The sequence below is a fragment of the Triticum urartu genome, chromosome 5A, assembly GCF_056163025.1.
Source record: "Triticum urartu cultivar PI428250 chromosome 5A, HENAU_Tu73, whole genome shotgun sequence".
In the NCBI taxonomy this organism is placed as follows: domain Eukaryota; kingdom Viridiplantae; phylum Streptophyta; class Magnoliopsida; order Poales; family Poaceae; genus Triticum; species Triticum urartu.
The window spans coordinates 223626830-223639145 of record NC_141877.1 but is presented as its reverse complement, the minus strand read 5'-3'; the positions used below and the strand labels follow the sequence as shown (position 1 = coordinate 223639145).

The 12316-nt window shown below is 42.8% G+C and overlaps 1 pseudogene across 1 annotated transcript; it reads right to left on the bottom strand.

Annotated features, from left to right (window-relative positions):
- Positions 1-6665: 6665 nt before the first annotated feature.
- On the bottom strand, positions 6666-7794 carry LOC125508514 (uncharacterized; annotated as a pseudogene). Its single transcript, XR_015604328.1, has 4 exons — positions 7618-7794; positions 7405-7503; positions 7158-7309; positions 6666-7074 (listed from the first exon to the last, which is right to left on the bottom strand). The product of XR_015604328.1 is annotated as an uncharacterized LOC125508514 (transcript).
- Between the last annotated feature and the right edge of the window lie 4522 nt (positions 7795-12316).

Here is a 12316-nt window from a genome sequence, read left to right as displayed (position 1 = left end):
GTCAGTGCGTCAACCGCACCGCATCAGTCCACCATCCCACGAGCTGCAGTGGTGAACCACTGGTCTCGTCGGCGACAGGCCATGCGCCCTGTGCAGCACCACCCGCGCCATCTGGCGAGGCCAGGGCTCTGGCGGCGGCGCGGCATGGCCGACGGCCTGGCTGGAAGGGTCCCCGGATCTCCTTGCCAGGGCTCGCCATCGCGGAGAGTGGCCGACCAGCACCGGGTCGGGCTAAGCTGATCCCAGATGTGCGGTGGTGGCCTCAGGAGGGATGGCGCGGTGATGATTTGTAGATGAGTGGCGCGGCGGGGGCCTGGGGTGGGGCGGCTCGGCGGGGGCCTCGGGTAGGGGTGGCGCGGCGGCGGCTTGCAGAGGGGCGAGGCAGCTCATCGGTGAGTGGAGCGGGTAGAGATTGAGGTGGAGGGGACTGGGTCGCCGGGTGCTGGCAGTACCTGGCGGTGGAGTACATGGGCACCTTTTTTGCCTGCTGGTAAGCCATGGGAAGACAACAGCCGGAGGTCGAGGTGAGCTCGACGAAGGAGGAGGGGGCGGGGTTGCTGGCGATCTGCAGATTGGGGAGGAGAGAGCTGCGGGGTTTGCTGCGACGAACTGCATCGTGTTGCAGGGCAGCTAAAGCAGAGGAGAGGGTGGTGGCACGGGAAGAAACTATGCGAGCGCGAGCGGATCCCCTGACTGAGGGAGGGGCGGAGTGGGGTGGTGGTCGGGGTGGGCGGCGACGCACAACGGGGTCCGGCGAGGAGATGGCGGAGGCCATGGCCGCCGAATCCTAAGGAGAGGAAGCCGTCGCAGCCACAACACAGGGAGAGCACCTCTGTCTGGCCGTCGGGGAGGCCGGGAGGCTCGGGCGAATGGGTCGTCGTTGGTGTACCTCGGCCTGGCCGTCGGATGGGTAGATGGGCCAGGGGGAGACGAGCAGAAGTGGAACCAGATCCCGCCGGATCCGGTTGTTGCCTGGCGAGGGCGTGGCCGGGGTTGCAGGCCTTCGGGAGATAGGTGGTTGGGCAGGGGCGCGGCCTGGAGTTATTGGCCGGCCCTGAGTCCCAGCCCGTGAGGAGAGGATGGGCGGCGCGGGAGGGGCCGTGGCCGCCATGGATCCAGCGTAGGGGAGAGTTGGGCGGCACGGGAGGGGCGGTGGTGGTGCGAGGTGGGCTGGGGCGCGTTCGCTGGCGGCGGGGTTGCTCTGGCGGGGCTCCGACGCGCGGAGGTAGTTGGTCGAGAGAGGTGGGGATCGTACCGGGCACGAGCAGCGGGGAAGAAGGTGGGAGGGATTGGGGAATGCGCGTGGGGACAAGGAGGATAGGTGGGTTGCATTTTTTCTTTCCCCACCCGGTGCATGCGGTTCAGTAGCATCAGCGTGTTGGTTCGGTTCGGGCGCGGGGTGTTATCAGAATAAAGCTCGGTGTTATTAGAATAAGGTCTTAAGGGTGTTATTAGAATAGACCCACCCTATATATATAATGATACTATTCATCACCCAGGGTGCAGAATAAGTTATTTTTACATTCATAATACAAAAACACTATTCTAATCACGGGATCAGAATAATATTCTGATCATAACCTGAACTGCCTGAGTAACGCGCGTGGACTTCCCTCTGTATGAACCCGACCTTCGGGCTATCTTCGCAACCGTGGCTTCCCCCGCGAATTATTCTATTTAGTCGTGTTCTATATGATGTTAGTGTAATCTAGAAACGTTTCTAGCAACTAAATACCGATTTTAAATAGGAATCTCGCTCGTTGGCGGACTTTGCTCTCAGGTCGTGATGAAATTGCGTTTTTTTCAATTTTACTGCCTGAGTTGTTTGACCTGAACTTCTCCGAGTGTTAGGTTGAACTTCCGGCAACATTACCCAAATGGGGCTTGCTATATACCGTTGGAAAGCTATGGACATCAGTATCATGACCCAAGTTAAATTTTTGGCAAAATGTAAGCGGTTTAAGAGCAGTTTTGAAAACCGTTTTTTCCTCATACAAAAAACGTGAAATCGTATTTTCGATCGCATTTCTAAACCGTTTGTCAGAATGCGGCAAACAATATGGCGTTGGAAAGCTACTGCAAAACCGCTCCTTCCACATTTTGAAAGTTTTCTCTAATTCCCTATGGATAAAGAGTAATTTGGAAAATCGTAGAATTTCGCAAACGAAACACCCGAGTTCGTATTTTCGATGCCATTTCTAAACGGCTAATCCAATTGAGGCATATAATATGGCGTTGGAAAGCTTATGAAAATGCGCTACTTTTTCATGTTAAAAGTTTTTTTATTTTCAACGGTTTAAGAGTAATTTAGAAAACAATACAAGTTCTACCGAGTTCGTATTTTCGAGCTAATGTTTTAACCGTACGCCCGAATGCAGCAAATGATATGGCATTGGAAAGCTTGAGAAAATGCGAAACTTTTTTGTATATATTGTTTCTGCCAATTCCTTACGGTTTTAAGTCAATTTTGAAAATGGCTGAAAACGTATTTTCCCCGTAATTTCTACAAACTTTATCAGAATGAGGCAAATAATATACCGCTGAAAAGCTACGGAAAATGTGAAACTTTTCCATGTTGATGGTTTTCTCTGATTCCTAGCCATTTTCATGTAATTTCGAAAATGGCGAGATCATCCGTTCTGCCTTTATCACGAAACAGATTCTTTGAAAATGCACCGCGTGAAGAACCTGAACTTATCGGCGCGTGTACCTGAACTTCACTCCGTTTTTCACGTGACTTTTTTGCTCGTAGCTCTCCATCCACTTCTCGTAGCTCTACATCCACTCACCGTAATTGAGCAAGTGATATACCGGTTGTAAAATGCTGTAAGCACACAACTTTTCCGTGTTGATCGTTTTTTCATACTCGCGACAATTTTAAAAGTTTTTCATCTCAAATTCATTCACTATAGTAGTCGAACTTCGTGCTGTTTTCACGTTGAACTTCTGTGACGTATTTTCGTTTGTAATTTTCTCATCCATTTCATCAGTGTTACACAAATGATATTGTTTTGGTACAACCCTCTCTCACAATATTTCTTTTATCTTTCTCCGAACGAGGACTTGAACTTACAACCACAACAAAATTGGACCTTGACTTTTAATTCATTTTTATCGTATTAAACACACACTAGGTAATACATGAACTATTTCCGTAACTGGACTTCTTTGTGGATTCATAGAATTATTTTAAATGCAAAAAAACAATTTCTTTTTTGTGTGTTCGAACATGGAAATATAAGGTGAACCTCTCTCGCAAGAATTTATGAACTTCCCCGAACAGAGCACTTAAACTTCTTTCAAAAAACCTTTTAAGCTTTTATTTTTCTATACTTTTATTTCTCACCTGAAATGCATTCCTCGTAGTACTTTAACTTCTCGTTGTTTTCACTATGAACTTCTGTCGCATTTTTGTGTATACGTTAAATTACACGCAATTGAAGGTCGGACGTCATTTTTGCCATTTGAAAACATGTAATTGGAGGTCGGACGCCCCGCAATATAAATTTTGAACCGTGCACGGAGGTGCACATGAACTTCTTGCAAGAAATCTGAGTTTTTTTATATACTTCGAACTTCTCTGTTATTTTGAATTGAACTTCTTATTCTTAAAAAAATGTTTTCAAATAAGCATCAAACATTTTTTTAAAGATTGAACCTCACACATTTATTTTTCCTAGAAATGAAATGAATTTGAGTTTTCTGCAAACATCAAACTACTCCTTTTATTTTAATTTGAACTTTTTTTATTTTATTCTTTAGTAACGAAGAGAAACCTGTCTTTTTTTATAAATATTGAACTTCTCTATCTTTATAATTTGGACTTCTTGGTTTATTTGAAATACTTTCTTTTTCCATTTGGACATCTAAATACACGGTGAATATCTTTCAGAAGAATTTTTTAACTTTCTCGGGACGAGCACTTGAACTTCTAGCAACAAAACTTTTAGACTTTACCTTTTTATTGTATTTTTCTCATACGAAACACATATCATGCAGTAGTGAACTTCCGACAGTTATCACTTTGGACTTCTCTTTGTTTCTCTTTAGTAATGGAAAAATCTGAGTTTTTATAGACATCGATCCACTCTAACTTTTTACAAAACAAAATTATAGTTTTTTCCACTTTCTACGATTTGTTTTTTTGTCTCGCAACATTTTTAGACATTTTTTTTGTTGTCAGTGAAATGGCCTAGACGGTCCTTTTTTCATTGGTGAATTTCTTTAGTATATGGTACATGTGAACTTATGAATTTCTAAAACATGAACTTCGCATTTATATCTAAAACATGAATTTCTAAAACATAACGGTTAAGCTTTTGTTTCGAACAACATCAACATTTTGTTTTAACCGTTCTTCAGAATAAGAATATTTATACACCTTTGAAAAGTTGTTTAAAATTGTTTCGAATTGGTAATGGACCGAGAGAATTATTTTAATTCACAAAAACAACATTTTCATGCGTTTTTGCATATGTAAATACATGATGAGCCTCTCTCACAAGTATTTTCGAACTTCCTCAAGTCAAGCACTTGAACTTCTAGCAACAAATTTTTTTAGACTTTGCTTTTTTATTTTTATTTTCTCATATGAAACACACACCATGTAGTACGTGAACTTCAGTCTGTTATCATTTAAACATGTAAATCCTAGGTTTTAATATACTCTTAACTTCTATGTTATTTTTAATTTGAACTTCACCTTTGTTTGATTTTCTATTATCAGTTGGAATCTAAGTTTTTAGTAAACATTGAATCGGCCCATTAATTTAATTTCAACTTATAGATCTGTTTTAGAAATTGGGAAATCCAATTTTATAATTTCGTCTTTGAACATTTTTATTTTTATTTGACCTTCCATTTTTGTGGATATTTTGATGGTGTGTTCCTTAGGGGGGGGGGGCTTCTTGCAATGAACAATTTTAGGTTTCATTTTATTACCTTTTCGTCATCCGAACTTTTGTGTTGGCACGCACCTACACGCACACACACTCACATGGTTTTAACACACATCTAACCATCAAGATGTTCTAAAATTTGAACTACTGAGTTTTTTCTTTTATTAACGAGAAAATTCTGATTTTTTATAGGCATTGAACTTCACCATTTTTAAAATTTGAACTTCTTAGTTTTTGGTTAGTAATATATATATATATATATATATATATATATATATATATATATATATATATATATATATATAGTGTTACTATTCATCATCCAAGGTGCAGAATAGGTTATTCTTCACCCGAGGTAATCTTACGATCATTTCATAATTAAATTACGTTTCAAATTCAAATAGTTACATTCCTATTGATTCACTACGTAAAATTTGACATAAGAAAAATAAATATATAGGTCATAAGACAAGAAAATTTGCAGTTTATGTGTATTTTAGAGTATGTTTTTACGTTTGTAATTTTACATAACATAAAATATTTTTTACGGCGATTATATATTTTCTTACGGTCCCTTTTTGCGTCGGAAATAAGACAAAACTTACGGAACGTAAAATTACGATGCATTGATGGTAAAATAGAGGGGGTGAAGAATAACTATTCCTCACCCAGGGTGACGAATAGCGCGACCCTATATATATATATATATATATATATATATATATATATATATATATATATATATATATATATATATATATATATATATATATTATAAACATCGAACCACTCCATTATTTTTAATTTGAACTTCTATTTTTTGAAAATGGGGAAAATTATTCATATATTATTATTTTTGAAATGCTTTTTTTAAGTTGATTTTTTGAACTTCTTCCTCCATTATCATTTTTGAGCTTCTACATTTGTATTTTTTTGAACTTCTCGTTTTTTTTATAATTGAAATTCTTGGTTTTTGAAATAAACAACGAACTTATACGTTAGTTAAATTTCAATCTATAGGTTATTTTTGAAAACGGGGAAAACCCATTTGGGAAAGAGGGTCACACGAGCATCTTCATCATGTGGGGGTATGCAATGACCGGTATGAACGCGTGCTCACTAGTGATACTTTCTTCCTTTTGTTCTCGTTTGAACTTCGTCTTTTTTAATGATGAACTTCTTGTGTAATTTTTACATGTTCTTTTTCATGTGTTTTGAAGTGAGAGACCGAATGAAATCTGATTGTTGATCTCACTGAAGTTTTTGATTTGTTTGAATGTTATTTTTATTTTGTTGTCAAGTATTTCGTGTTTTGAACGTTAACCATTCTTGTTTTTTGACTCGTCGAACCTCTTGTGTGTTTTGTTAACTCTTTTTTTCCTTTTTTGTTGAACCTTTTTTCAAGAATACCCGTTGTTTGTCCAAATGGACCCCTCATCTTTTTTAAAGGATTTTTTATGCTCTTAACACTCTATGTGTTTTTTTATAAATGAGCACCTCGATAATAATGTCTTCTACATTTTTACACAAACTTTTTCCTAGTACACATGTATGACCTTCTCCCATATATTTATTTTAACTTTTTTCAAAAATAGAAAGAGTGACGCAAAATAGGACGAGTGATGCTGGCGGTTCTACACCACTATGTAATGAAGTTTTTTCATCCCGAAGGGGAGGAGGGTGCAGCAGAAGGAAGAAGGTCAACAGCCGGGCAGAGAGGTCATCTTTTGGTCTAAGAAAACTTATGTACATATCAACCAAGGTCCAAAAGAATTTTTTAGGTACATACCATATGATAAACAACACAATACTGTTTTTGATACAGAGAAGGTTCATTCACATATATACATGAGCAAAGTATCAATTCCAAATCTGATAGACAAATGATCCATCCACAACAAAGCCGTGTAAAATTTATATATACCAAATCTTCCTGAAGTGAAATACTTGTTGAACTTGGACCCTGAGATCACCGAGGTGCCAATTAGGTGTGATCTGTGAGAACAACAATTACTTCATGAGCCTCTCAATGAAAAAACAATTACTTGATGAGTATGGAGTATTGAACGAAGCAGCAGTATATGCCAAATTCAAGGCCGTCTTCTAGGCGATGATTTGTAGGCCCCATCCGATCAGTCCTCTTGTGAACTGAAGGTTTATGGCTTCTGGAGTGAAACTGCATATGGGTTCGAGTGCATTAGGAACTGTGATTTTGAAGTGACGCTGTTTTGTGGCTGAAGGAAGTTTAAAAAAACTCACTTTCCCATGAAGCCCAGTGTGAAACCTGCAATAATAATGAAGGTACCAAACGCCATGAAAGGGATGTACAGATCTGGCGCATTTATGTCGTACATCGGAGGTTTGTAGGACAGCCGGCCACCCACAAGCTAACTTATCCGAGTCCAGTGCCCCTGAAAAGGCATTGCAACTATTTCATTTCAGTACACCAGATATATAGATAGAAGAACCAAAAACATATCCATTGCAGCTGGGAAAGATGATATACCCTGTGAAGGAACGGAAACAGTATGACTTTCAACTTGTTCCTGACATACTGATCATTCACATGGAAGTAGTACTATGGGTTGGAGAAGTATCTACTGATCTGCAAGAGTACAACCAATAAATATTTTAGAGAGGATATGTGAGCGTTTTGAAACAAATATGTGAGTGATTTGAAACACCAAGGGGGGATCAAGGTTCTTTGGAGGCTCCTTACATTGCTGTGCATGAATTCTGAACTGGAGCCGGGGAACTTCTCCCCATATACTCCTAACCCAGTTTTAATCAGGCCAGAGCTAGCACCATACAATGGATTGTCATAGGGACCAGGCTGAGGGTTTGGTGGGGGTATCTACATCCCAGGAGGATGAGGATTTCTGTAGTTATCATACATGGCTGCAAAGAAAAAGCGGAGTTAAAATAAATGCAATGCCAATTGATAAATGGATACTGACATGCATGGTGGTCGTAGAAAATTAAATGAAGTACAATGTCAACACAACATTATTTACATGGCTGCAAAGATGAAGCAGCAGTCTTGCCAAACTCAGACCAATTTCCAGAACCAAATACCTGTGTGAGTGTGTTTCAGCACATTTTTGCCTTGCCTAACCTGCAGTAGCATAACATGGCAAGCATCAGTGACCATCTCTATGAATAAATTGGGTGCATAACGATGGACAGACTGAAATCAAAAGTATGAGCCTGGAAGGACATGGGCCTCGTCTGGGCGCTGCAGTAGTGGGAACCGGGTGGCTGAGGTGACGAACGTCTCGGGGCTGTGTAGTTGAACGGCCGGAGGTGGCAGGGGTGAACGTGTTGGCTGCTGCGGCGGTGGGGCCTCACTGGGAGGAGGCTGTGTGGTGGCAAGGGGAGCCTCGCCGCCGCCAAGAACAAACAGAGCGACACATGATGGACCTCCGCCGTGACGGATCCTGCCGCCAGCCTTCTTCCGTGTCACCGTGACGGACCTCTGTCGTGGAACCGTGCTCCGCCCTCCCCCACCCCCTGTCTCCACCACTACAGTAGATATCTCCGACCTCCCATCAATGTCGCAGCGGCGGTTGGACGTGGGGTTGGTTGCGGCGGTTGAAGAAGAAGCACGAAGGAGAGGTCAGCTGCAGCGGCAGGAGCCGGTGGAGAGGGCCCTGACTGCAGCAGCAGGATCCGGCGACTGGGGCCGTGGCCGGTGACCGCGCTGGTGGGATTGGAGCACCCCGTGGCCGCAACCGTGCCAGCGAGGCGGCGGCTCCGGTGCCCGGGAGCGCGGGAGAGGAGGCGGTTTCTCCGGCGGCCGGTGGGCATGCAGGCGCGGTGGCGGCTCTGGTTGCTTGGTGGGGGTGGGGAGGAAGTTCGTGGCGTGGGGATGAAACCGGTCGAAGGGGTCTGATGGGCCGGCCAGGTTTCCCTTTTTGCGTTTTTGGAAGTTCGAGAACACCTCGTCGGGCCTTATATAGACGCGTCGTGATCCAAATAGTTATTCTAATTCTGGGATTAGAATAGTGCTACTCTCTCTATATATATATCATATGACAAATAAATGATGACCCGAAATGAACTAAGTAGGCTGCTCGAAATATTTGCGGTGGCCTAGGCCACCATGTTTGAGTAACTGTTGTATGGTGCTGCAAGGATAGGAACCTTGAGCCCATCATCACAACTCCATCATAGTACCATGGCACATAGTGATGACATAGTGACTTTGAGAGTGTTTGGTTCATTTATGCATCATATAGGGTGAGAGAACTCATGAGTTGAATGTCTCCCCCTAAATACATGCCTACATCAAGACAAGACATAAAGTGAATGCATGCATGGATACAAGATTTCACATAATGTTGTCAAGCTCCAAGATACCAAGTTCATGCCTAAGTTGACAAAACCTTGCTTCATCCAATGGTTTGGTGAAAATATCGGCAAGTTGCATATGTGTACCAACATGAGCAATATCAATGTCACCCTTTTGCACATGGTCTCTCATGAAGTGATACTTAATATCGATGTGCTTGGTGCGAGGATGATCAATAGGATTTTCAACAATCTTGATGGCACTTTCATTATCACATAGAAGAGGCACATGTCTATAGGTGATACCATAATCCTTCAAAGTTTGCCTCATCCATAGTAATTGAGTTGCACAACTTGCGGTTGCAATGTATTCAGTTTTGGCGGTGGAGAGGGAGGCACAATTTTGCTTCTTCGAGGACCAACTTACCAAGGAGCATCCAAGAAATTGAAATGCACTGGAGGTAGACTTCTTTCCCACTTTGTCTCCGGCCCAATCCACATCCGTGTACCAAATGAGATCAAACTTGGCATCCTTGGGGTACCATAGACCGAACTTTGGGGTGTGAACAAGGTATCCAAGAATATGCTTAACCGTCTTATGATGAATTTCCCTAGGGGAAGCTTGAAATCTTGCACATATGCCTACACTTAACATGATGTATGGTCTAGATGCACAAAGATAAAGCAATGAACCAATCATATAGCGGTAAAGAGATGGGTCAACAGGAATACCGTTGCTGTCTTCAGTGAGAACATTTTTTGTTGGCATGGGTGTATTACATGAGCTTGCATTTGTCATGTCAAACTTCTCTATAATGTCCTTGAGGTGTTTTGTTTGAGAAAATTCCTTCTTGAAATTGCTGAATTTGAAATCCAAGAAAGAACTTCAAGTCCGCATTGAGTGACATCTCAAAGGTCTTGGTCATGGAGGCCGCAAACTTCTTGCACAAATGAATGTTAGGAGAACCAAAAATGATGTCATCTACGTAGATTTGGCATAAGATCAAATCACCATTTTCCCTCTTAGTAAAAAGACTGGGATCGATCACCCCTCTCACAAAACCACCATCGAGTAAAAACTTCTTAAGATGATCATACCAAGAACGAGGTGCTTGTTTCAGGCCATACAAAGCCTTGTGAAGTTTATACACATGGTCTTTGTGATCAGGATCAACGAAACCAGGTGGTTGTGATACATATACTTCTTCTTGTAGAGGATTGCTAAGGAAAGCACTCTTCACATCCATTTGATGTAACGTAAAGCCATTGAAAGCATCATAGGCAAGTAAGATGCGAATAGATTCAAGACGGGCATCAGGAGCAAAAGTCTCATCAAAGTCCAAACCTTCAACTTGTGAGTACCCTTGTGCCACTAACCTTGCCTTGTTGCGGATGCTTACGCCATTCTCATCTTGCTTGTTCTTGAAAATCCATTTTGTTCCAATGACATTGTGTTCCTTAGTTGGTCTCTTGACTAATCACCACACTTTGTTGCATTCAAAATTGTTCAACTCTTCTTGCATAGCAACGAGCCAATCATTGTCCATCAATGCATCTTGTACCTTGAGTGGCTCAACACTAGAGACAAACGAAAAGTGATCACAAAAAATTGTCAATTGTTTATGAGTGACTCTACCTTTCGAAATTCCATTAAGAATTTGATCAACATCAACACGACCGGCCACACGTGGCATGATGGAGGTTAAGGTTTCACGAGGTTCAACTTCATTTCCATCATCCACATCCTCAACATATGGATCATTAATGTGTGGTGGAATATCTTCTTATTCATGTTGCATTTGTTGAGTTTCATCATCAATGATTACACTCTCTTGTTCTTGCTCTTGGTGATGATCTTGTTCTTGAATGTGATCATGGTGAGGGAGTTGTTCTGTGACGCCCCCGATTCAATCGTACACTAATCATACATGCAAACGTGTACGATCAAGATCAGGGACTCACGGGAAGATATCACAACACAACTCTACAAATAAAATAAGTCATACAAGCATCATATTACAAGCCAGGGGCCTCGAGGGCTCGAATACAAGAGCTCGATCATAGACAAGTCAGCGGAAGCAACAATATCTGAGTACAGACATAAGTTAAACAAGTTTGCCTTAAGAAGGCTAGCACAAACTGGGATACAGATCGAAAGAGGCGTAGGCCTCCTGCCTGGGATCCTCCTAAACTACTCCTGGTCGTCGTCAGTGGGCTACACGTAGTAGTAGGCACCTCCCGAGTAGTAGTAGTCGTCGACGACGGTGGCGTCTGGCTCCTAGGCTCCAACGTCTGGTCGCAGCAATCGGGTATAGAGAGGGGGAAAAGAGGGAGCAAAGCAACCGTGAGTACTCATCCAAAGTACTCGCAAGCAAGGAGCTACACTACATATGTATGCATTGGTATCAAATGGAATAAGGGTATCATATGTGGACTGAACTGCAGAATGCCGGAATAAGAGGGGATAGCTAGTCCTATCAAAGACTACGCTTCTGGTAACCTCCATCTTGCAGCAGGAGAAGAGATTAGATGGTAAGTTCACCAAGTAGCATCGCATAGCATAATCCTAACCGATGATCCTCCCTTCGTCGCCCTGTGAGAGAGCGATCACCGGTTGTATCTGGCACTTGGAAGGGTGTGTTTTATTAAGTATCCAGTTCTACTTGTCATAAGGTCAAGGTACAACTCCGGGTCGTCCTTTTACCGAGGGACACAGCTATTCGAATAGATCAACTTCCCTGCAGGGGTGCACCACATTTCCCAACACGCTCGATCCCGTTTGTCCGGACACACTTTCCTGGGTCATGCCCGGCCTCGGAAGATCAACACGTCGCAGCCCTACCTAGGCACAACAGAGAGGTCAGCACGCCGGTCTAAATCCTATGGCGTAGGGGTCTGGGCCCATCGCCCTTTGCACACCTGCACGTTGCGAACACGGCCGGAAGCAGAACTAGCCCCCTTAATACAAGAGCAGGCTTACGGTCCAATTCAGCGCGCGCAGCTCAGTCGCTGACGTCACGAAGGCTTCGGCTGATACCACGACGTCGAGTGCCCATAACTGTCCCCGCGTAGATGGTTAGTGCGTATAGGCCAGTGGCCAGACTCAGATCAAATACCAAGATCTCGTT